Source organism: Rhinopithecus bieti, unplaced genomic scaffold (genome assembly GCF_001698545.2).
Source record: "Rhinopithecus bieti isolate Rb0 unplaced genomic scaffold, ASM169854v2 scaffold_7509, whole genome shotgun sequence".
NCBI classification, from domain to species: Eukaryota; Metazoa; Chordata; class Mammalia; order Primates; family Cercopithecidae; genus Rhinopithecus; species Rhinopithecus bieti.
The window spans coordinates 3287662-3314962 of record NW_016805750.1 but is presented as its reverse complement, the minus strand read 5'-3'; positions in this window follow the sequence as shown (position 1 = coordinate 3314962).

Below are 27301 nucleotides of genomic sequence, written 5' to 3'. Positions count from 1 at the left end.
CTGGATGTCCAGAAGAGTGTTTCCAGTGTTATCTTTAGAATTTTTAGTTTGAGGTCTGAGATCTAAGAGAAGCAATGAGTGGATAAAGCAAATGTAGTAGATATACACCATGGAATACTATTCAACCATAAAAAGGAATAAAATAATGTATTTTGCAGCAACTTGGATGGAGCCGGAGGCCATTATTCTAAATGAAGTAACTCAGGAATGGAAAACCAAATACCACATGTTCTCACAAGTGGAAGCTAAGCTATAAGGACTCAAAGACATACAGTGATATAATGGACTTTGGAAACTCGGGGGTTAGGGAAGTTGGAAGGGCTTGAGGAATAAAAGACTACATATCGGGTACAATGTACACTGCTCAGGTGACAGGTGCACTAAAATCTCAGAATTCATCACTGTAGAATGCATCCATGTAACAAAAAACCACTTGCACTCCCAAAAGCCATTGAAATAAAACCAAACCAACAACAACTTTAAGCCTAGGGGTCACGCTGGAGGTTCTGGGACAGAGGCCCGGGACTACATCGCCCTCTGTGAAGCACGTCCCCACGAACAACATGCAGTCAGTAAGCTCTCTTGAGCTGCAAGTTAATTCCAGAGTCTGAGACCTCGGATGGTGCTCCTCCCGGCCTCCTGCCTCTAGGAGGTCAAGGAAGCTCCCCATGTTGGAAGTAAACAGTGGGAAGGTCAGACACAGGGTCCTTACGGGGCTGGCGACCATGGAAATGGGAGGTGTCCATGTGCAGATGCCCCCATAGGAAGAGAACTTACTTTCTCTCCTAGCTTCGCCACGTGTGCCCCCATCAAGGCAGGATCCTGCTTACTCAGGTCCTCAATGGAGAGGAGTAGAGTATCTAATCTCAACTAGGGAGGACCCGTCTTCCCAACACAGGATCGGTCCTCATCAGCTTCACTTTATTTACATGTATCCAGGCTTCTGGGAATTTCTCACTAATTTCTTTATTGAAAGTCTCCCAAAGACTTGAAAAGACATGTTTTCGGCCTGGTGCGGTGGCTCACGCCTGTCATCCCAGCACTTTGGGAGGTCGAGGTGGGTGGATCACCTGAGGTCAGGAGTTCGAGACCAGCCTGACCAACATGGAGTAACCTCATCTCTACTGAAAATATAAAATTAGCCGGGCCTAGTGGCACACGCCTGTAATCCCAGCTACTCAGAAGGCTGAGACAGGAGAATCTCTTGAACCTGGGAGGCAGAGGTTGCGGTGAGCCGAGATCGAGCCATTGCACTCCAGTCTGGGCAACAAGAGCAAAACTCCGTCTCAAAACAAAAAACAAACAAACAAACAAAACATGTTTGTTTTGTTTTGTTGTAATAGTATCTAGATTGTATTTTATTGATTTTTTTTCTTACTTTTATAAATTTTAGACTTAGAACATACATGTGCAGGTGTGGTACATGAGTGTATTGACTGATTCTGAGATTTGGGCTTCTATTGATCCCATTGCCCAGGTAGTGAGCCTGGTACCCAATAGTTTTACAGCCCTTGCTCCCCTCCCTTCCTTCTCCCCTTTGGGGTCCTCAGTGTCTATTGTTCTCATCTTTATGTCCATTTGGACAAAATATTTAGCTCCTGCTTTTAAGTGAGAACATGTGGTATTCGGTTTTCCATTCCTGAGTTACTTCACCTAGAATCATGGCCTCCAGTTCCACCCAAATTGCTGTAAAAGACATTATTTGATTTGTCTTTATGGTTGTATAGTATTCCATGATGTATATGTACCACATTTTCTTTTATCCAATCCACCCGTAATGGGCACATAGGTTTATTTCATGTCTTTGCTATTGTGATTAGTGCTGCAATAAATATGTGCATGCCAGTGTCTTTTATTAATAGTAGATCCATTTCTTTCCTTTGAGGAGATACCCAGTCATGAAAAGACCTGTACTCAGCACCTGAATCTTCAAATCACAACCCAGTGATCTGATATCAGCATCTCTTTCCTTGAGCCTAGGACTTGCAACCCTGTCCGTCCTGGTGTGTTGACCTGTGCAGCCCTGGGTAAAATTTTGTACGATTTTTTTTCCACATATAGGTCCTGCACATTTCTTGTTGAATTTATTTCTGAACAATCTTTGTTTAGGGATGTTGTAATAAATAGGAATTTTCTAAATTAAATGTATCAACAGGTTATCTCTGATAGTGATTATTTTATATTACATTATTTAATATTCCACTCCCCTTAGCTCTCTTGTTAATTCAAGCAGTTTTCTGTTGATTTTGTTGAATTTTCCAGGTAGGTTATCATGTTATCCAAACACAGTATTTCCTCTTTTCAGAATATATTCTCTTCATTTTAAATTTCTGTGTGTGTGTGTGAGAGAGACAGAGAGAGTAACCTTTCCAACTTTTCAATTCTCTATAATAGTTAAAATACAGTGAATTTACCTTTTCCTTAGAGGATTGATAAACTTTGCCTGTAAAACCCTCTGGTCCCAGCATCCTTATAGAACTGATATATACACACACATAGAAATACACACGTAGTTCTTTTACAATCCTTTATTTTTTAAGAGTCTCTGGTTTATTTGTATTTTCTAGATTTTCATAAGCCACTTTAAATGCATTTTCTTGCAACATGATCAATTTTATGCAATTTCCATTTTAGCAGAGTTGTTCATAGAAATCTCTTAAAAGTCTGTAAATCCTCTTTGTATTTGTGATTATATCTTTATTCTCAATCCTATTTTGGTATCATTTTTTCTTGATTAGATTTCTTGGGTTTGAATATTTTATTTGTCATCTCAGAGAAACCAATCTCATTTATAGCAATTCTGCTGAATGCATATTTATGCTGTTATTTCTGTTAATTCCTTCCTCCCACTTTTCTTATGCTTCCCGGTTTTGTTGCTGATTTGTTGAATGTAATGGTCAGTATACTTATTTTGTCTTGCTCAATATGAAAACATTTAAGATTATTATTGTAATAGTAAGTACAGCTTTGGCTGCAGCTCATATGTTGTTGTCTCATTATTTTACAAATAGTCTATACTTATAGCTGTGTGCCACCTTTTACTGAGTTACATAGGAATGTTTATTAAATTTCAAGAAGTTTCTCATTTAAATTCTATCATTTATATATAGTTTGTATGGCAATTAGACAATACAGGCATTACAACATTTTAAATAATTTATTCAGATCCTTTAAAGGGTGAATGTAATTATTGCTGTAAATATTCCATGGGCACTAGAAAAAAAAAAAGCAAGCATTATCTCTGCAAGGTTTGATATATTACTATTAAAATCAGTTTTATCAATAGACTCCTCTGACTTTGATATATTAAGTGAGCTAAGAATAAAATATGGTATCAAATCAGAAAATGCAATTATAATCTACCACCAGTGTTAATGCTTCTCTCTATTTATCTTTATGTTTCTCTTAGGATTTCAGCATATATTTTGATTTGATGTTATTCATGACAACAACAATAACAATAATAATAATGCCTGACACGTTTGGGGTGTTCATGACATGTTAACAACTGTGCCAAGCACACTAGACATCCTAGCTTTTCCATTCTCACAAAGATGCTATGAGGACCGTTTGCAGTTTACAGAAGAGGAAACCTAAAACAAAGTGGACGTTGATTCTCTTCCCAGCGTTGGCCCTGACAGGTGTCATGGCGGCCTTGCGTTGTCCACAAGGGCATGGGCTCCCGCTCTGTATCTTGTTGCCCTCAGCACATGGCTGACTTCAGATGCCAGATTCTTAACCACCAGCCATCCTGTCTCCTTTAGGGTCCAAAAGGGAAAAGAGATGAGGGGCCTCTGATGCTTAAAGCTATCCAAGTCACCCCAGCTATGCTCCTTCCCAAACCCGGAATGTCCCTTTAAGTTAGGTCACTCTTGCGTCCATGCCCAGCCTTGGTGGAGACTGGCAATCAGCACCCCAGGGCCCTGCCTTCACAGGTGAAGTATGAGTCATCATCCTGAGGCCTCCTCACATCCCACAGGTGAAGCCCTGTTGTGTCCTTGCTCTCTTTGGACTCTGACCTCCTCCTCAGAACAGCAGAAGGCATGTCCTCTTACCTCCCTGTCATCTTCAAAGGCCTCCTCTCTTCTCTGGTGTTTGGCACTGGTGGGCAGCATGACCTCTTCCGTGAGCTCCTGAGAAAGCAGGGAAGAATGCAGGCTGCAGACAGCTCCCTTTTCAGCCCTGGGCTCAGTACCTGTCTTGAGTTAGTACAGGAAAAGGTCCACTTTCATGGGATGGCAGAGGAAGAGTAAAGGAGAAATATACACACACGCAAACCAACACACATACACAAACCAATACACATACACACAAACCAATACACACATACACAAACCAACACACATATACCAACCAATACACACACACACACACAAATACACGTACACACACAACGCTACGCAAACCAATACACACATACACAAACCAATACACATACATACAAACCAGTACACACATACAGAAACCAGTACACACATACACATACAAATACACATGTTCACAAACCGATACACAAACACACGAACCAATACACACACATACAGAAACCACTACACACAAACCNATCTCAACTAGGGAGGACCCGTCTTCCCAACACAGGATCGGTCCTCATCAGCTTCACTTTATTTACATGTATCCAGGCTTCTGGGAATTTCTCACTAATTTCTTTATTGAAAGTCTCCCAAAGACTTGAAAAAGACATGTTTTCGGCCTGGTGCGGTGGCTCACGCCTGTCATCCCAGCACTTTGGGAGGTCGAGGTGGGTGGATCACCTGAGGTCAGGAGTTCGAGACCAGCCTGACCAACATGGAGTAACCTCATCTCTACTGAAAATATAAAATTAGCCGGGCCTAGTGGCACACGCCTGTAATCCCAGCTACTCAGAAGGCTGAGACAGGAGAATCTCTTGAACCTGGGAGGCAGAGGTTGCGGTGAGCCGAGATCGAGCCATTGCACTCCAGTCTGGGCAACAAGAGCAAAACTCCGTCTCAAAAACAAAAAACAAACAAACAAACAAAAACATGTTTGTTTTGTTTTGTTGTAATAGTATCTAGATTGTATTTTTATTGATTTTTTTTCTTACTTTTTATAAATTTTAGACTTAGAACATACATGTGCAGGTGTGGTACATGAGTGTATTGACTGATTCTGAGATTTGGGCTTCTATTGATCCCATTGCCCAGGTAGTGAGCCTGGTACCCAATAGTTTTACAGCCCTTGCTCCCCTCCCTTCCTTCTCCCCTTTGGGGGTCCTCAGTGTCTATTGTTCTCATCTTTATGTCCATTTGGACAAAATATTTAGCTCCTGCTTTTAAGTGAGAACATGTGGTATTCGGTTTTCCATTCCTGAGTTACTTCACCTAGAATCATGGCCTCCAGTTCCACCCAAATTGCTGTAAAAGACATTATTTGATTTGTCTTTATGGTTGTATAGTATTCCATGATGTATATGTACCACATTTTCTTTTATCCAATCCACCCGTAATGGGCACATAGGTTTATTTCATGTCTTTGCTATTGTGATTAGTGCTGCAATAAATATGTGCATGCCAGTGTCTTTTTATTAATAGTAGATCCATTTCTTTCCTTTGAGGAGATACCCAGTCATGAAAAAGACCTGTACTCAGCACCTGAATCTTCAAATCACAACCCAGTGATCTGATATCAGCATCTCTTTCCTTGAGCCTAGGACTTGCAACCCTGTCCGTCCTGGTGTGTTGACCTGTGCAGCCCTGGGTAAAATTTTGTACGATTTTTTTTCCACATATAGGTCCTGCACATTTCTTGTTGAATTTATTTCTGAACAATCTTTGTTTAGGGATGTTGTAATAAATAGGAATTTTCTAAATTAAATGTATCAACAGGTTATCTCTGATAGTGATTATTTTTATATTACATTATTTAATATTCCACTCCCCTTAGCTCTCTTGTTAATTCAAGCAGTTTTTCTGTTGATTTTGTTGAATTTTCCAGGTAGGTTATCATGTTATCCAAACACAGTATTTCCTCTTTTTCAGAATATATTCTCTTCATTTTAAATTTCTGTGTGTGTGTGTGAGAGAGACAGAGAGAGTAACCTTTCCAACTTTTCAATTCTCTATAATAGTTAAAATACAGTGAATTTACCTTTTCCTTAGAGGATTGATAAACTTTGCCTGTAAAACCCTCTGGTCCCAGCATCCTTATAGAACTGATATATACACACACATAGAAATACACACGTAGTTCTTTTACAATCCTTTATTTTTTAAGAGTCTCTGGTTTATTTGTATTTTCTAGATTTTCATAAGCCACTTTAAATGCATTTTTCTTGCAACATGATCAATTTTATGCAATTTCCATTTTTAGCAGAGTTGTTCATAGAAATCTCTTAAAAGTCTGTAAATCCTCTTTGTATTTGTGATTATATCTTTATTCTCAATCCTATTTTGGTATCATTTTTTCTTGATTAGATTTCTTGGGTTTGAATATTTTATTTGTCATCTCAGAGAAACCAATCTCATTTATAGCAATTCTGCTGAATGCATATTTATGCTGTTATTTCTGTTAATTCCTTCCTCCCACTTTTCTTATGCTTCCCGGTTTTGTTGCTGATTTGTTGAATGTAATGGTCAGTATACTTATTTTTGTCTTGCTCAATATGAAAAACATTTAAGATTATTATTGTAATAGTAAGTACAGCTTTGGCTGCAGCTCATATGTTGTTGTCTCATTATTTTACAAATAGTCTATACTTATAGCTGTGTGCCACCTTTTACTGAGTTACATAGGAATGTTTATTAAATTTCAAGAAGTTTCTCATTTAAATTCTATCATTTATATATAGTTTGTATGGCAATTAGACAATACAGGCATTACAACATTTTAAATAATTTATTCAGATCCTTTAAAGGGTGAATGTAATTATTGCTGTAAATATTCCATGGGCACTAGAAAAAAAAAAAAGCAAGCATTATCTCTGCAAGGTTTGATATATTACTATTAAAATCAGTTTTATCAATAGACTCCTCTGACTTTGATATATTAAGTGAGCTAAGAATAAAATATGGTATCAAATCAGAAAAATGCAATTATAATCTACCACCAGTGTTAATGCTTCTCTCTATTTATCTTTATGTTTCTCTTAGGATTTCAGCATATATTTTGATTTGATGTTATTCATGACAACAACAATAACAATAATAATAATGCCTGACACGTTTGGGGTGTTCATGACATGTTAACAACTGTGCCAAGCACACTAGACATCCTAGCTTTTCCATTCTCACAAAGATGCTATGAGGACCGTTTGCAGTTTACAGAAGAGGAAACCTAAAACAAAGTGGACGTTGATTCTCTTCCCAGCGTTGGCCCTGACAGGTGTCATGGCGGCCTTGCGTTGTCCACAAGGGCATGGGCTCCCGCTCTGTATCTTGTTGCCCTCAGCACATGGCTGACTTCAGATGCCAGATTCTTAACCACCAGCCATCCTGTCTCCTTTAGGGTCCAAAAGGGAAAAGAGATGAGGGGCCTCTGATGCTTAAAGCTATCCAAGTCACCCCAGCTATGCTCCTTCCCAAACCCGGAATGTCCCTTTAAGTTAGGTCACTCTTGCGTCCATGCCCAGCCTTGGTGGAGACTGGCAATCAGCACCCCAGGGCCCTGCCTTCACAGGTGAAGTATGAGTCATCATCCTGAGGCCTCCTCACATCCCACAGGTGAAGCCCTGTTGTGTCCTTGCTCTCTTTGGACTCTGACCTCCTCCTCAGAACAGCAGAAGGCATGTCCTCTTACCTCCCTGTCATCTTCAAAGGCCTCCTCTCTTCTCTGGTGTTTGGCACTGGTGGGCAGCATGACCTCTTCCGTGAGCTCCTGAGAAAGCAGGGAAGAATGCAGGCTGCAGACAGCTCCCTTTTCAGCCCTGGGCTCAGTACCTGTCTTGAGTTAGTACAGGAAAAGGTCCACTTTCATGGGATGGCAGAGGAAGAGTAAAGGAGAAATATACACACACGCAAACCAACACACATACACAAACCAATACACATACACACAAACCAATACACACATACACAAACCAACACACATATACCAACCAATACACACACACACACACAAATACACGTACACACACAACGCTACGCAAACCAATACACACATACACAAACCAATACACATACATACAAACCAGTACACACATACAGAAACCAGTACACACATACACATACAAATACACATGTTCACAAACCGATACACAAACACACGAACCAATACACACACATACAGAAACCACTACACACAAACCAATACACACACAAACCAGTATGCACATACACAAACCGATACACACATAAACCACTACACACATACACACAAACCAATACACACACACAAACCACTACACACATACACACAAACCAATACACACACAGAAACCACTACACACACAAACCACTACACACATACACACAAACCAAAACACACATACACAGCAATACACACACACAAATCGGTACACACATACAAACCAATAAACATACACAAACCAATACACACACAAAAACCAATACACAAACCGATACATATACAGGCAAATATACATACACACATACAAATACACACACAAAAATCAGTACACACACATACACAAATACACACATACACAAACCAATACAGACATATACATACAAATACACCTACACCCACCAATACACAAATACACAAACTAATACACACATACACATACAAATACGCATATACACAAACTGATGCACACATACACAAACCAATACACACTTACACACATAATTACACATACACACAAACCAACACACACACATACATAAACCAGTACAAATACACACAAACCAATACACACATACAAATACACACACACAAACTAACACACACATAACGCAAATAAATAGTTCAGTACGTTAGCCTGACACTCAAATAAGATCACCGAAGAAAACTTTGAAAAGAAAAGTATTTTCCCTAAGAATTTAGTTAATTATTACTTGGGTTCTTTTCAGATTAGCATCTTTTTTAAATTATGTTTTCTACTTGGCGATGGCTGGAGCTGAGGAAAGTTATTAGTATGGTGAACTTTTTCCTTTAATCTCATACTAAACTCATGTATTAAGTCAACTATTTAGAGGCGATCTTTCTTTTCTTTTCGATTTTGCAATCTCTTTTGTTGTCTGGCTAAAACTTTGAGAAGAATGTGAAAAGCTGCAGGGAGTGTTAGCATTCTTGTTTCTGACTTAAACTGAAAGACTTCCAATATTTTACTATTTTAAAATATTTGCTGTGATTCTTAATTCTTACTTTAACAAGTATCTTCCTTGTTATAACTAGCTTGCTAATAATTTTAATAAGAATGAACACTAAAATCTATCATCTTTTGTGATTATCACATTTTTTTCTGTTCAATCTTTTAAGTTAGTTAATTATAAGATAGATTCTCTAAGGTTGAATCCATTCTATCTTCCTGAGTTAACCACAGTGAGTCGAAGCTTGCTATTTTTTATATTATTGTTATAATAGTATCTGTATTGTTTCTTTGAGTATCTTTGAGTATATGTTCAAATGTAAGCATGGCTAGTTTTTTTTCTTTCCTTTTCCTTGGTTTGTTGACTATTGTAAAAAGCTCTTTATTGGGTTTAGGTGTGAAGTTAAACTAGGATTCTAGAATTAGTTGAGGAGCTTTACATTTTTATTTTCCTGGTCTGAAAGAGTTGATAGGGTATATAGTATCATTTTTATTCAGTAAGAATTTCATAGAATAGACCGGGCGCAGTGGCTCACACCTGTAATCCCAGAACTTTGGGAGGCCGTGGTAGGCAAATCACGAGGTCAGGAGATCAAGACCATCCTGGCTAACACAGTGATACCCCGTCTCTACTAAAAATACAAAAAATTAGCCAGGCGTGGTGGTGGGCACCTGTAGTCCCAGCTACTCGGGAGGCTGAGGCAGGAGAATGGCATGAACCCAGGAGGCGGAGCTGGCACTGAGCTGAGATTGGGCCACTGCACTTCAACCTGGGCAACAGAGCGAGACGCCATCTCAAAAAAAAAAAAAAAAAAAAAAAAAAATTGGTAGAACTTACCCATAAAGCCATCTGATCCTGTTAACATTTTTAGGTATTGATATGTGAGTCCCTTTCATTTTATTCTATGGTTCTTAATTATATTTAGGTAGTCGATCCTACCTTTAGTTGATTTTTTTCCACTTTTATTATCTTTAAAAACCTGGTTTAAATGTTCACATTTGTTACCATAAAGCCGTGTGTAGATTACACATAACTTTTCATAATGTTCTCCATCTTTATGCGTCTACCCCATTTTTTCTAACGTTGTTTACTTTTTCCTTCTTTATTCTTGTTGATTAGGCTTATGAAAATTTTGATTTTTGTTAATCTTATTAAGCAACCTTTCTGAGTTTTGATTTATTTGTTTAAACTTCTATTTTAGTAATTGTTCCCATTATCTTTATGAAATAGTCACGTAGAATTTCAGTTTATTTTTTTATCAATTTTCTAGTTTCTTGAGTTTTAGGTTTATGTATTTTATTTTTTTTAATTTTTTAGGTTTATTTTTTAATTTTCTTTATTTTCTGATATGTGTGTTAGACTATACACATACATGTGTGTATTCACAGATCTTTACATGTAATGTTTTCATTACTATTCATTTTTAAAGCGTTTATAAGTTATTCTGAATTCCTCTTTATTCCAGGAGTTATTTACTACTAGTAGTAATAATAATATTTATAATAATAATAGCAGGGCTGGTAACAGTTGCTGTTGTTGACAAATGGATAGGATTAGTATTTTGCCATGCATTTTATTGTATTTTAGTCACAGAATATGGGCTTGTATTTTTACCTTTTATAGTTGGTTGAGATTTTCTTTGTGTCAATCTTTGTGAAAGCACAAGTTTTATTTTTAAATAAGCATTCTCTGTTTATTTTGGGAATAATTATGTGTGTGTTTGCGTGTGTGTAAAGAGATTTAGATATAAATAAGAATTGTTTTACTCTCCCAAAACTCTATTGGTGCAAGAGTGAAGTAACTGAAGTAATAATAACCCACAAAGATAAAGATAATAGAGGATGAATCAACAGTGTTCATAGAAGTAAGTTAGATTTCAAAGACAGAAAACAGAGTAGGGGTAAACGAGTCAGGAGGGCTAAGAAAACAGAAATATTTGTGCCTACAGAGGTAGTCACAGTTAAAAACAAATTAATTTTCCCCACGGGACTCTGGGGAGGTTTGGGACTTGGGGGCACCAGTTTCCAAGGTTGCACATCTGTACTGAGCAGTTAGGTGCCACCCCTATGTCTTTTCCAATCTCCTTGTCTTCCATGTGTGGCCATGGAAATATCCATTCCTATCTCTGCAGGGAATAGGAGTTTTATTATCTTTGGAATTGAGAGGCTGCAGATGTGGGGAAACCACAACAGGAATAAGTAAGTTTACATCCAGAATGCTCACTCCCCTCCTCTCTTCCCTTGCCCTCTTCCCAGGAGTCAGTCACTGGGCATAACCCCTACCACTAGGTGGGGAGATTGCAGGATTATTTTCAGGAGAAACCAAGTGGTCACAAATAAAAAGGCTTATAAGGCCTGTCATTAGCGGGGCTGTGTACCAGAGAGACAAAAAAGCTGACCATCTAACTGCACCATGGTGGAGGTGGATAGCTGATGCAGATACCCAGAACTTCCAATGAGTTTAAAGTCTTGCTGCTAAATATGAACGGGCAGCTCAAAGTCCCGATACCTGAGAGAAGAGACTCGACATGAAAGGCATAGACCAAGACAAAAAGGGACACAGGAATTAAAGCAGCCATGCATAGTGGCTCACACCTGTAATGCCAGCACTTTGGGAGCCCCAGGAAGGAGGATAGCTTGCGACCAGGAGTTTGAGACCAGCCAGGGCAACATAGCAAGACTCCATCTCTACAGAATAATAAAAAATAAAATAAGTCGGGTGTGGTGGCGTGTCCTGCAGTCCCAACTACACAGGAAGCTGAAGTGGGAGGATCAATTGAGCTTAGGAGTTGGAGACTACAGTAAGCCATGATCGTACCACTGCACTCTAGCCTGGGCAACAGAGTGAGACCCTGTCTCTTAAAAAAAAAATAATTAATTAAAATTTAAAAAATAAAGCAAATAATCAAATAGAAAAAGAACTTGGAGGAACAGACAATAGATGGAAGAGAATAAAATAGATAGTAGAATTAAAGTGATAAAGAGATGAATATAAGGAGAGAGACAGTGAAAAGCCTGTTAGATCCATCCAGGAGCTCCCACACCTGACTAGTAGGAGAAAACTGTGGGAAGAATATCATCAAATAAATAATGCTGAGTAATTACTGAGTAATGGCCAGATCGAGCCCATGAAGCATACGGGGAAATGTGCAAAATGTTAATTAAATTAAATTAAAAAGACCTATGCCAGCCACATGCAGCATCACACAATTTCAGAACACCAGGGATGAAAAGTAGAACCTAAGAGATTCCAAGAGGAAAACAATCAAAATGCAAACTGGCTATATACAAAGGAATAGGAAATGAGATAAAAACTCTACTTCTCTGCTGTAACACTGTAAGCTGGGAGACCAAGTTCACCAAGGCTTATACGAGGAAGTCTCTGGGGGCGGGATGCATATACGTCCTTGAAAATGTGTCTGAACACTTGAAAAATTATTGACAGGTATTTGACAGGTCTTCGGAGCACTTCGAGAGAAGTGGCTCCTTATACATAGAACACTAATTAAATTATGAAACAAAGCAATTGTCAGTGCCAAGAAAGCAAAAAGTTGTACAAAACAATTACTGTATACTGCTTGTCTAGTCAGAAAACAATATGGTCATAGCAATATAAACATTAATTAATGATTTAATCACAAATGGTGATGTAGATCTATTGATTAGATGGAGGAAGGGAAATGGGGGGTGGATATGTAAAAATAAAAATTGTAACTAATAAAACAAGAAATCAGTATATAATATGAAACATTCATAAATCAAGAAGTAGCAACATAAGTATTAATTAGAACAGAAAAAATATGAAAACCATCACTTATAGGAAGTAGGACTAGGGGAGGATAAAGGAGTGAAGCAGAATTATTTAATACTGCATTATTTTTTAACTACACACATTTATTACTTTAGTAAAAATATAAAATATTCTAAAATACTAAAAAACATATATATAGCTATATTTTCAGTCAACCTTATTGATTGTGTTAACAACCATCTTATACAGACATACACACAAAATTCAGTGGAAATAAGATGGTCATTTTTTGAAATGGTGATAGGGCAAATATATATGTGTGTATGTGTACACACATATATACACACACATATACACACACATCTATATGGACATACACACATATGTGTGTATGTGTATACATATAGGTATATAGAAGTGTCTTATTGAGCTTTCTTTTATATTTATCTGACATACAAAATATGTTTGTGTAATATTCACCATGATGAAAAACAAAAATGTATGTGTACACACACACACACACACACACACACACACACACACACACAGATAAAAGCCAACTTTGACCTTTACGATGGTTAACTTTATGTATCACCTGGATTGGGCCATGGGGTGCCCAGGTATTTGGTCAAACGTTTTTCTGGGTGTGTCTCTGAGGGAGTTTTTGGGTGAGGTTAACATTTGAATCGGTAGAAAGAGTGAAGCAGATTACACTTCCTAATGCGGGTGTCTCTCCTCCAGTCAATTAAAAGCCTGGATAAATAAAACAAAAGTCTGACCCTCCCTTGAGTTAGAGGAAATTTCTTCTACCTGACAGCCTTAGGCTGGAATATTGGTTTTTTCCAACCTTTAGACTCAAACTGAAACACTGTTTATCCTCAAGTCCCAAGCCTGCTGGCTCCTTATTGGAACGACACTACCAGTGCTCTTGGATCTCTACTTGCTGACTACAAATTTTGGAACTTCTCAGCCTCCACAATGGCGTGAGACAATTCCTTATAATAAACTTTATCATGTGTGTATGTATGTATCTGTCTATCCTATTGGTTGGGTTTCTCTGGAGATTCCTGGCTAACACAACACCCATTTCATACTATACAAAAAAGATTAATTCAAGATGAACCAATAAACTAAATATGATAATAAAAATAAACTAGTTTTCTAGGAGATACATAGTAGGAAAAGATCTTTAATTATCTTTGAATAAGGTAAACATCTGTTTATTAAGACCAAAAATATTCCAACTGGAAAAGAGAAGATTTATCTATTGGATTTAATCAAAATAAAGAATCTCTTTTCATTAAAAGACACCAGTAAGAGAATAAACAGATAAGCCATGAACATGAAAGAGATATTTCCAGTACAAACATTCAACTGTAAACTCACATTCAGAGTATTAAAAAAAAGTTTCTGGCCGGGCGCGGTGGCTCAAGCCTGTAATCCCAGCACTTTGGGAGGACCGAGACGGGCGGATCATCACGAGGTCAGCGAGATCGAGACCATGCCTGGCAACACAGTGGAAACCCCGTCTCTACTGAAAAATATACAAAAACTAGCCCGGGCGGAGGTGGGCAGGCGCCTGTAGTCCCAGCTACTCAGGGAGGCTGAGGCAGGAACTGGCGTGAAACCGGAGGCAGGGGAGCTTGCAGTGAGCTGAGATCCGCCACTGCACTCCAGTTCCTGCGACGAGCGAGACTTGCCGCTCAAAAAAAAAAAAAAAAAAAAAAAAAAAAAAAAAAAAAAAAAGTTTCTACAGGTAAATTAGAAAAATTTTTGATAAACCTAACAAAATAAGAAAGAAAGATGAACAGGCATTTCACAATATAGGATTGATTTTCTTTTTTTTTTTTTTGATATAAAGTCTCACTCTATGGTCCAGGCTGGACTGCAGTGGCATGATCACAGCTCACTGCAGCCTAGATCTCCCAGGCTCAGGTGATCCTCCCACCTCAGCCCTTCAGGTAGCTGGGATTACAGGCATGTGCCACCACATTCGGCTAATTTTTTGTATTTTTAGTAGAAATGAGGTCTCACCTTGTTGTCCAGCACAATAGAGGATTTTGAAATAGCCAATAAACACATGAAAAAGTGTTCAAGCATCAGAGAAATACAAATAAAGCTCAATGAGACATTTCTATATACTTAAAAGAAAGACTAAATTTAAAAGACTCACATTACCAGGTGTTTAGGAGGATGGAGAACAGCTGGAATTCTCTTAAATTGCTAATAAGAATATAAATTGGCACAATCATTCTGTAAAACTATTTGGGAATACCTACTAAATCAAAATATACGTACATATTATGGTCTAGCAACTGTAATTACCAGTATATAAATCTTCTCCCAAAATGAGTGCTCATGTCCACCAAAAGATATGCACCAGAATGTTTATAGCTACATTCTTTATAAAAGCACCATGATGAAAAATAAGTGTCCATAAATAGTAGAATGGATAAATATATTTGAAAAAAATTTCAACTGTGTAAAAATTTTTAACTGTATAAATACATTTCAACTGAATGAAAAAATTCCATTTTGCAATGGAATACTACGCAAAATGAAAAGAACAAAATCCTGATAGATACTGCATGGATAAACTCACGGACATAAAGTTAAGGGAGAAATATCAACTCTATGATTTCATTCACATGAAATTTAAAGTAAGTATAACTCCCCCAACTATTCTTGGAGAGATAATAATTGGTAGAGGGCGTGAGGGAACCTATTGAACTGCTAAAAATCCTATATACCTTGATCTAGGTGGAAATTACACAGGGATACACATATCTAAAAAAGGCAGCAAGGCACATATTAACATTTGTGTGCTTTGTGTAATTAAAACTCTATTTAAAGAAAATAGTATACACACCAAAAATCAGGGCCACATGACCAAGAGACAAAAGAAAAAACAGACAAGAGTCTCACAGTCAGGTGCAGTAGTGGATGCCTTGCAGTCCCAGTTTCTCAGAAAGCTGATGAAGGAAAACCTTTTTAATCCAGCAGTTTGCAGCTGTAGCACTACAATAGCACCTGTGAATAATTACTGCACTCCCATCTGAGCAACAAAGCAAGACTCCATCTTATAAAATCGCACAGGTTATTCAGACAAATGAGTTAAGGTAATATTGGGTTGAACTATATGATAGTGATGCTTGTGTTGATGAAAACTGATGGAATAATGGCAAGTTGATTCTAATACAAAAAAATGGTAATTCTGCAGGGAATCACAGAATTGAAAGAAGGGAAAGAAAGCAAGACAGTGAACATATATGCACATGGACTGAAATCAACTGTATAGAAAGGTAATGGTATTAATAATATGAGGTTTGAAACATGGGAAATTAAAATATATGACAGCAAGACTGCAAAAGAAGAAAATATATATATATATATTCAAAAAAAGAAACAAATGGAAATTTAAAAAATTAAAATACATTAAGATTGGAACTCATTAGATGGGTATAATGGAATATGCCCATTTAAGTGAACTTAAAATGTCTCAGATTTTGAGCATAGTCAAAGAAGTGGAAAGGCAATGACTTATTTTAGACACTAACACATCAACAAATGATGTAATCTCTAGGGTAAAAACTAAAAGAATAATAAAATAACAAATAACAATAAATTAATAAAGGAAGGAATGAGAATAATGAAAAGTCTGATTGATTTAAAAGAAGTCAAGACAGGAGAGGCCAAAGAACATGAAACAAGTGGGTCAAGTAGAAAACAAACAAACAAAAAAAAAGTGGAGGACAATAAACACAATATAACAGTAATTACGTTACATATAAATGGGTAAATGCTCCAAGAAGCAAAGAATGTCAGACTGAGTATAAAGACAAAACCAAGTTATATCCTGTTTAAGACTCGCAACTTGGGGTGTAAGAACACGGAGTTGTTAAATGTGAAAGGATGAGAGAAGACATATCATATAAACTCTAACCAAGAAAAGCTAGAGCAGTCATAGTAATACCAGATAGAGTAGACTTTAAACAAACATTGCTAAAAACAGAGATATATTTCATAATCCAAAAGGGATAAGTCCAAGGGAATGTACCACTCCATTCTAAATGTGAAAGCGCATAAAAACATACCTTCAAATTATAAGAAGCAAACATTAAGAGAATTAAAATTAGACTTAGAAAACAGTAATCAGAATAAAAGAGTTTAACATGATCTTCTGAATGTAACATGATGAGTAACTTTTAGAAGTTTTACAATTTTGGTATTTACTTTGCATTCTTGAAATAAAACTAACTTGGTCATTGTATGTTATCTTTTTACAAGTCATTAGCTGAAGGGATTTAGGTTTCTGCTCCATATTCATGAGTAAGATTAGCCTGTAACTTTTTTCACACATTTTCCTTGTCTGGCTTTGATACATCAGTGTTGTGCTAGGTATATAACATAATTTGGGAATTGTAGCCTCTTTCTTTTGTTGTTTGTTTGTTTGTTTTTTCAAAGTGTTTGTGAAGGTTTAGGATTATTTATTTCTTCATCGGTATAATTTATCTATAAAATCATTTGGGCCTAGTGTTTCATTGTGGAAAGTTTTTTTTTAAATTAATTTATTTTTTTAACTACTGATGCAAGGTATTCAATGGCTATAGGACTCTAGAAATTTAAGATTTCTCCTTTGGTCAGATTAGTTGATTTTTAAAAGAATTTATCTATTTCAGTTAAATGTTGCACATATTGTCATAAAGTTGAAAAAATAAACTACTTTCTTTAAATCACCATTGATCTATTTTATTATTCTTTTAAAACAACCAAATAGTAGCTTTGTTCAGTTTCTCTAGCATAACATTTTTTATTTTATTAATTTCTATCCTATTTTAACATTTGCCTCTTGTCCAATGTAAATGGTATAAAGTTTTTTGGATGCAACTTTCTTGGCTTTCCAAGAGTTATTATAAACACATATGAGTGTGTGTATAAACCAAAGTATTTTTAACATTATTAATTACTAATTAATAGATACAATGAGCTACCTGGAGACACATTTTAAAGTTCCATGTCTGAGATTCTAAAAATAATTTTAATTTCCAAATTAACCATGTTGTGTTCGGTATGAAATCAGTTCTTTGAAATTTTTGTCTTACTGCATGTGTTTCATTTTAGTAAACATTCCACGTATCCTTGGAAAGAATTTTTCTCAGTTTAAGAGTGTTATTTTATATTATCTATTAATTAAGTTTGTTAGTTTATGGATTAAATTTTCTATAGATTCAATCACTTGCCTTCTACCTGATCTATAAGTTGCTGAGAAAGACGTGTTAAAATCTTCTGCAAGATGATGGATTTATTTGTTCTGCTTCAGTAATATTCATTGTTTCATTTGCATATTGTAAAGCTATGCATTAAATTCACAGACGTTTGGGGCACAATATGGTGTGATATACTTTATATTCAGTAGTTCATTTTGAATTATTGTCTAAGTTTTTGTAATGCTGATATTGCTACACTAACTTCCTTTTGGCTCATTGGTTTTTATGCAGTGTACCTGTCTTCATTCTTTTACTTTCAAACTTTTGTGACTGAATATTTTAGGGGTTCCTCTTATAAACAGAATATTTTCCTTAAATTGGAGTCTAAAAACCTTTGCTCTTCACTTAGAAAGTATAATTCATTTACATTTATTGTGAAGATTATTATAATTGATAATATTTCTATCATTTAATTTTGGGGATTTTGTTTCTTTTCACTATTTTCTACCCTTTTGATGTATTTTAAATGTAGGTGATTGGTCTAATCTTCTGTTTTCCCATTTCTAGTTAATTAATAGATTTTCCCCTTTCAGATTGATACAATCAGCTTAGAATATTTAACACCTGACACTGATACATGCTGTTTTTGTCCAATATTTTATTTTTACTCAGTTTGTACTGTACACTTAATAAATTATATTATTTGTTTTACATTGTATTATTTAATTAGTTCTACCCACATGTATATATTTTTCTTTGCTCACCATTCTTTCCTACACCTCAGATTTTTTTTCTCTGAATTACAAACAATGGACTTCAGAAGTTTCCTTTTTAAGCACCTATTCTTTTTAAACTCTACAATTTTTTCTTGTTGATATATATGTATTTCAGCTTCATTCTTGCAAGATATAATTTTACTCCTGGCAACTCCAGGTTTAGAGTAATATTTTTTCAAAATTTTGACGGTACTGTTCTATTTTCTAGCTTCTAGCATGGCTATTGATATTTCCATTTCCAGAGAAGTTATCATTAATATGCATCATTCCTCTTCATTTTGTGTCCACTCTTTGCCCTGAGGGTTTTGCAGCTGTACATTTATTCAGTTTGGGAGAAGTTGTGCTTTCTGAAATCTGACAATTAGTATTTTTTAATCAATTTCAGAAATTTGCAGCCACTTTATCTTCGAATATCACCTTTTCCCCAATTCTCTCAATGTGTTTATTCTAGAACTCTGAAAAGACATGTTAGACTTTCCTACTCTATTTTCTATGTCTGTTTAACCTGGACCCCGAGTTTTTTTAAGTCCTAGGGATTTTATCATTCTTTTTCAAAGGTTTCCTGGTAATTTTTCGTAGTTTCTAGTTCCATAATCACACTTTTGAAACTCTTTTATTTATTTAATCATAATAAACATACTTTAGAATATTCTGAATTTTATCATTATGGTAGCTATAGGTTTTGCATGTCTGATAATTCTGTAGTTTTTTTTGTTTTTTGGGGGGGTTTTTTTGCTAATTTTTGCTATGGCAGCCTTGTTGCCTCATGTGATTTGTAATTTCTGATTATGGATACACATTATCAGGACTTTTATCTGTTGGAGTTTTTTGAAATCTGAAGTTAAAATGATCTTCCAAAGAAGATTTAATTTAGTTCTCCTAGACATATGAGGATTGCCAATCTGGAATCATTTAAAAATACAGTTTCATGGAGATTTTCAGGCCACATAGGTAGTGTAAATTTCAGTCCCAAACTCATGTAATGATTTATATTAGCAATTCTTAGTAAAATCTTACTTCTTTTTATTCCTTCTAACTAGAGCCTAAGACAAGCCACAAGGATATTCTATATTTCCTCTGTGGGGTATGTTTCCTCCCTAGTTCACTTCTAGGGTTCTATGTATAGCTGCCTCTGATCAGACCACCCAGCTAGGGCACACCTAGGTTTTGTCTCCTGTCCTGCTTTTGTGCCTTAGACTATGTGCCACATTTTAAAGTTTTCTGTAGCAAAAGTTTTTTTCTCTGGACATCAAGTTCGCCATGTAGAATGAGCCAAGTTTCATCATTCTTTCACTCCTAACACCGCAGAGCACAAGTAAGAAAACAGCCTAATCTTGTTTTAGTTGGCTTTTCTGTCCTTTATGGAGTTTTTCTTTCTTTTGAAATAAAATATTTAACAAAATTTATGTGCAAAACTAATCACTTTTCATGAACCTCATCAATATTGTCAATATAAAGCCATGTGAATCTTCAGATTAATGTCTTTGTTAAATCCAAAATACATTTATACTATTATATCCTTGATAGCATATTCAGTTTTATTTTCTTGTCTCTTTTGGGGAATATCAGTGGTAGATACTTTTTGGTTCACCGTTTCTTCCTATATTTTAAATCTAGGTATTCAGATATTTGAATATTTGATATTTGAACGAATATTTCAATATTTCTCTTATCTCCTCCGCATCTCTCTCATCTTGACTCTCAGTACGTCTGTCTTCATAGCTGAAAAAGAAAATTCTACCCTGTTGGAGCTTATTGTGTTTTCCTTCTGCATCCCTCATTTGATTTTTTTTTTCTGGTATCACTTTTGCCATTTAATGCCTATAATGTCATTTTCACCTGCACTGTGATTCTATTTCTTTACCGGATTTTAGTAATTCAGGAATCTCCATTTCATTTCAGTCTGTTTGCTCATTTTCACATCTTTTCCTTCATGTTACAGAGTTTATTTTTTTCTGAATTTAACTGAAAGCACATGGTAAATAATGCAGTATATTTTAAGTATGTTATAACTGCCATATTCTTTTGCTTAAATAATGCAGAGTCTTTTCATAGGTACCTTTTTTTGATCACATTATTCAAGCTAAAACAAGAAGTCTACCAAACTAGGTAAATGCCCCAAACAGTGTGAGCTGATTCTCCCCCACTTCGTCCCTCCCTGTCCACCTGGATACATTCAGATCTGAAACTGAAAGATGGGTTGACAGAAGTTTACAAACCAGTTTAGTTCTACAGCGACTGGAGAGGAGCAGAAAGCATCCCGGGAGACGATCAAAGCAGGAAAATTTCAATTTGCTACAATTCCTTTTCTGTGTTTGCTTAAGCCAAACACTAAGGATTAGCTTTCCATATGGAGTTTCCCCTTTAGATCTGCCTCCACTTCCAATGTGGAATACCACTGCTTCCCAGGCCTGCGGTCCGGTCCACTGCCTTGGGAAGAATCATGTCCGTGACGGGAAACTTCCATGCCTGGGGTTTCGTATTTACGGCTGCTATTACAGTTGTCCCCCTTTATCTAAGATTTTGCTTTCCACAGTATCAGTTACCCGGGGTCAACCTTGGTCTGAAAGTATTAAATGAACAATTCCAGAAATAAACAATTCATAACTTTTAAATAGTGTGGAGTTCTAAGTAGCTGATAAAAATCTCATGCCATCCTGCTCAGTCCTGTCTGGGATGAGAATCATTCCTTTGTCTAGTGTATCCAGGCTGTAGACACTCTGCACCCATTAGTCACTTATAGGTTATCATATGCACTGTCCTGGTATTCCAGAGCTTGTATTCAAGTAGCCCTTATATTTTAAATTTATTTTCATTTTTTATTTTTTGAGATGGAGTCTCACTCTGTCACCCAACCTGGAGTGCAGTGATGCGATCTGGGCTCACTGCAACCTCCACCTCCCAGGTTCAAGCGATTCTCTTGTCTCAGCCTTCTGAGTAGCTGGGATTACAGGTGCCCACCACCAAGCCTGGCTAATTGTTTTGTATTTTTAGTAGAAATGGGGTTTCACCATATTGGCCAGGCTGGTCTCGAACTCCTGACCTCAGGGGATCCACCCACCTCAGCCTCTCAAAGTGCTGGGATTACAGGCCTAAGTCACTGAGCCTGGCAGCCCTTATTTTACTTATTTTTTTCTGGTTTATCATGAGTTATTGTTGTTAATCTCTAACTATGTGAATAAATTATAAATTAAACCTCATCGTAGGTATGTATAGGTTCAGTACTATCCACAGTTTCAGGCATGCAGTGGGGGCCTTGGAACGTATCTCCCGAATATAAGGAGGCACTACTGTACTCACCCTTGAACCTCCCCGAGCAGCTACGTCCCACGGTGTTGACCCATAACAGCTAAAGAACAAGGAGTTCACGTCAAGCGTGTGACCTGTCCACAGCTCGGTTCTCAATACTTACAATGCAGAAGTGTAAATGGATCTGCCATAGTCTCTTCCAGTCTCCTGACACCTACTGCTTTCTCAGACAAGCAGATGTGCCTTTCTTTTGGGTCTTTTCTTCATTTTTTAACCTGTCATTTACTTACTAGATTTTTTTTTGAGATGGGAGTCTCATCCTGTCTCCCAGGCTGGAATGAAGTGGTACAAGCATAGCTCAGTGCAGCCGCGAACTCCTGAGCTGAAGAGATTCTCTTGCCTCATTCTCTCCAGTAGCTGGAATTATAGGCATGAGCCACCACGCCTAGACTTCTGCTATTTTTAGTAGGAATTTCTTGCAGTTTCTGACCTTTCTGTAGCACCCCTCTTCCCTATTTTCCAAGGAAGATGTTGGTTATCAGTCTTACTATAGTCCTTTTGTTATTCTCATTGGAATCTGGATGGGGGACATTAAACATCTAAAATCATCACCTTCATTTATGCAGAAATCTGTCTTAATTAGGACTCTCCAGATTTTCACCTATTTGTTAAATATTTCCAGAGCATATTTCACATCAGGCACATCCTAGGTACCAGGAATACAGCAGCAAACAAAGCAGACACACATCCCCAGCAAGAGAGACAGGTGCTAACAAAGAGACATTGCTAGAAAGTACATCATATAGTACGTTAGAAGGAGACAAGTACCCTGGAAAATGGAGAACTGGGTAAAGGGGCACCAGGGCTGGGAGAGGACCAGAGAAAGCCTCATTGAGATGACATGTGAGCAATGGTGTGAAGGAGAAGAGAGACTTGGCCACATGTATTTCTGGGGGAAGACCGTCCCCCAGACAGGAGGAAGCGGAAGAAACACCCAGTGCAAAAGCTCCAAGTCAAGGCTGAGCCTGGGATATTGAAGGGACGGCCAGGAGGCATGGGTGGCTGGATCCCAGGGAGCAAGCTGGCAGAGGGGCATGGACGATGGGTCCCAGATGTCATGGGAAGCCCATCATATGAACTATGAAGGAGACACAAGGGCTTTGGTTGTTATTTAAAGGGACATGGGGAGCCAACAGAGAATTTTGAAGACAAGAAGGCTATGACCTAATTTACACTTTGAAGGATCACTTTGTTGTCCTGTGGTTTTGTTTTGTTTTGTTTTGTTTTTTGTTTTTTTTTTTTTTTGTAAGAGGGAGTCTTGCTCTGTTGCTCAAGCTGGAGTGCAGTGGCATGACCTCGGCTCACAGCAACTTCTGCCTCCCGGGTTCAAGCAATTCTCCTGCCTCAGACTTCCGAGTAGCTGGGCTTACAGGCACCTGCCACCACACCTGGCTAATTTTTTTATTTTTGAGAGAGACAGGGTTTTGCCATGTTGGCCAGGCTAGTCTCAAACACCTGACCTCAAGCATGGGGATGTTAAAAGCTTCCCAGGTAATTCTCCGTGCAGTCTGGGTGAGAGTGAGTTTTTCATCTCAACTCCATGACCTTAGGGACCATCAACTAGGTCCCAGGAACTCTAATCACATCCCAGGACTTCTGTATTCAAGGCAGCCTCCAAAGTTATCCTTTAGGCTGGGCATGGTGGCTCACACCTGTAATCCCAGCACTTTGAGAGGCCAAGGTGGGTGGATCACCTGAGGTCAGGAGTTCAAGACCAGCCTGGCCAACATGGTAAAACCCCATCTCTACTAAAAATACAAAAATTAGGTGAGTGTGGTGTTGGGCACCTGTAAGCCCAGCTACTCGGGAAACTGAGGCAGGAGAATTGCTTGAATCCAGGAGGTGAAGGTTGCAGTGAGCTGAGATCGCACCATTGCACTCCAGGCTGGGTGACAGAACGGAACTCTATCTCAAAAAATAAAATAAAATAAAATAAAATAAAATAAAATAAAATAAAATAAAATAGAATCCCAATGCCAAAGCTGCACCATAGACCAATTAAATCAGAACCTCTGTGGTGGGACCCAGGCATTGAAGCTTTTAAAACTTCCCAGGGATTCTACTGTGCAGGCAAGGTTGTGAGCCACTGTTTTAATAAAAGAAGTCTCCCTTGACTTCCTCCATGAAACCGTGGGATCCTGGAGAACGGGGACCATGCCTTTTATTGGGTTGTCTCCATGGCATGCACTGGGTACATAGGAGAGATGATTTAATCCGTGAAATTTCAATTTCACCAAAATGAGAACACAGAATACTGATGGAAGCATGTAGTCTTCCCAGCCCAGAGCACAAGGAGAGGGAAGCTTCTGCACAGTTCTCAAGAATGAATCTTGAACAGAAGCTTCATCACTGATTTAAGAAAGAAAGAGAAAAATAGCTACTTCTCAAGATGTGGAAAAGCAACCCTTCCGTTTTCAGAGGGAATACAACTTCTTGCCACTGATATGTGTGTCCTGGGGATTGACGATGCTGAGGCTCTGGGACCTGTCTTGAAGGAGAGATCTTGGGGCAGGACAGAGCCGTGGGCTGCCTCAGTTTCCCCTGTAGCCGCCATGCTCTCAGCAGAAACCACGGTCCACTCCAGCTCACAGAGAGCTCCTGATTACTGCCATGTTGTGAAATAATGGCTTATGTCATCCCATTGGGTTCATCCCAAGGTCAGGCTCATCCCCCAGGAATGCAGTCCCTCTGCAGAGCCCTTCACAGCCCGCAGGAACCCTGGTTTGTCCTCGCCAGCTTTGCATGGTGGTGCTGAGGCTGCTGGGTAAATGTCAGGCAGCCAGGTGTCTGAGACAAGTGGGACCAGCTGCCTGCCCTGGAAGCTGGCAGAGCTCCAGCCCTTGCCTGGTTGTCCCAGTGCCTGCAGCTCCCACGTGTTCAGGATGCAGAGAGGAGCCGAGATCCCAGCACATGGCCAGGGAGCCCAGCTGGCTGGGGCAGCAGTTCCCAAGAATGCCAAGACCCACCTCCAAGACTGCATGGGAGGAATGGCCTCCACTTGCCTTGTCCAATATGGAGCCACTGGCCACATGTGGCTACTGGGTACTCGAAATATGGCCAGAGCAACGGAGGCACTGAATTTTTAACTTTACTTCATTCTGTCTAAATTCAAATTTTAAGAAACTGATTCTGTTCTTGAAAAACTCGTATGCTTAGATATGTTCAAAACAACTTAGGTATTTGAATCTACTGGGAAGTTTGTGAAATTTAAATACAGATCAAGTCAAGAAAAACATAGCGTTCAAATCAAGATGGGCTGTAAGTGCAACGTGCACACCAGATTTTGAAGATCTTACCAAAAAATTGAAAACATCATATTCCATTAATACTTTTATATTAATTAAATGTTGAGACAATAATCGTTTTCATACCTTGGGTTAAGTAAAATATATTATTAAAATTAATTTCTCTGGTTTCATTTTACTTTTTTTCTGCTATTGGAACATTTAAAGTCACACAGGAGGCTCACATTTTATTTCTGTGGGTCCATATCAGCCTTGTCCAGGACAGAGAGCATCCCACCATCCCTAAACCGATAGAAGATGATCCAAGTAAGTATTCCAAATCATGGAGTAGGCCAAGAATAAACAAGCTCAATGAAATTCTAACGATTTTCTTTCCTGAACAGGAATTTCTGCTGCCTCCTTCCTGTCCTCTCATAAATAAATTCTGTTGTTTGAAATGCCTGTGTAGTTAGGTGTTGATCACTTTCATCAGACAGAGTCTGCCATTAGGACATCAGGGAATAAGAATTCTACTATCTAGCAGGCGTCACGGAGGGAACTTTAAATGCTGTGATTTAAAAATATTCTGGCATGGTATATTTAAGTAGTCTATGAGGCTATAAAGACAAACTTGAAAAACAACCGTTACAAACATACCCTGAGTCTTTAATTCTTTTGCATGAATGCTATAATGTTTAACGCACTGATCTGAGAGTTGCTTTCGTGAGTTAGCCTTACACTAGATTTTGTCACGTCAAGTCACAGATGTAGTATTATATTTTTACCAGGCATGTAGTATTCCATTGTATGGAGAAACTTGATTTTCTTCTGATTCACAGAGACTTAATTTCCCATTTCTTTTTTATGTTACCAAAAATGCTGCAATAAACATTATTTTGCTTACATCTTTTTAAACATGCGTGAATGTTATTTGAGAATTCCTAGAAGTGAAATGGTGGACCAGGGGTTAGTCCTGCTTTTATTTTGATAAATATGGCCAAATTTTCCTCCAAAAGCATTTTAACAATTTATATTTAACTGATGGTAAAGTGCCCCTTTTCCCACATCCCCCCCACCCAACATTTTGTCAGCCTTTTGTTTTCCTATTCAAATGAGTAGTCAAGGCCATTGGTGTTTAAGTACCTATTTCCAAGGCTTCGAAGAGAGAAACTAAGGGAATCTGCCTTTTATATTGGAAAATAGCATGTATTATGTGAATTGTTTTTTATAATCTTTGTTCATTTTTCTCTAAGGTTGTTTGTCATTTTTAAATAGAAGCTCTCTTTATGTGCATTGGATCCTAAACTTTCACTAAAAAAATATAGTTAACTATTTTGTCTTAACGTGCTACCTTTTCTTTTCTTTCTGTCTTCTTTTACTTATTAATTGAAGAATAACATATATGCAGAAAAGTGCATGATTTTAAAAGAGAGAGTTCAATCAATTTTCACAAAATGAACATATCCCAGGTCAAGAAATAAAAAATTTTACCTGCTAGGAGGTTCCCTTCTTACACCCTCCCAGTCAATATCTCCTTTCTCCATATAAAGGTAGTGATTTCCAAGCAACAATAACTACCAAAAGATGCATTTAGCCCTTGAAAAATTTATATAGAATAATCATATGCCATATACTTCTCAGTGCCTGGCTCCTTATTTCTGTTGGTCAGTATCGTGTTTGTGAAATTCATCCATGTTATATAACATAGGTACAGATTGTTTCTGTTTTTGTATAACATTGCATTTAATAATTGTATCGTATTTTACCTATTCTACTTTTGATGGACC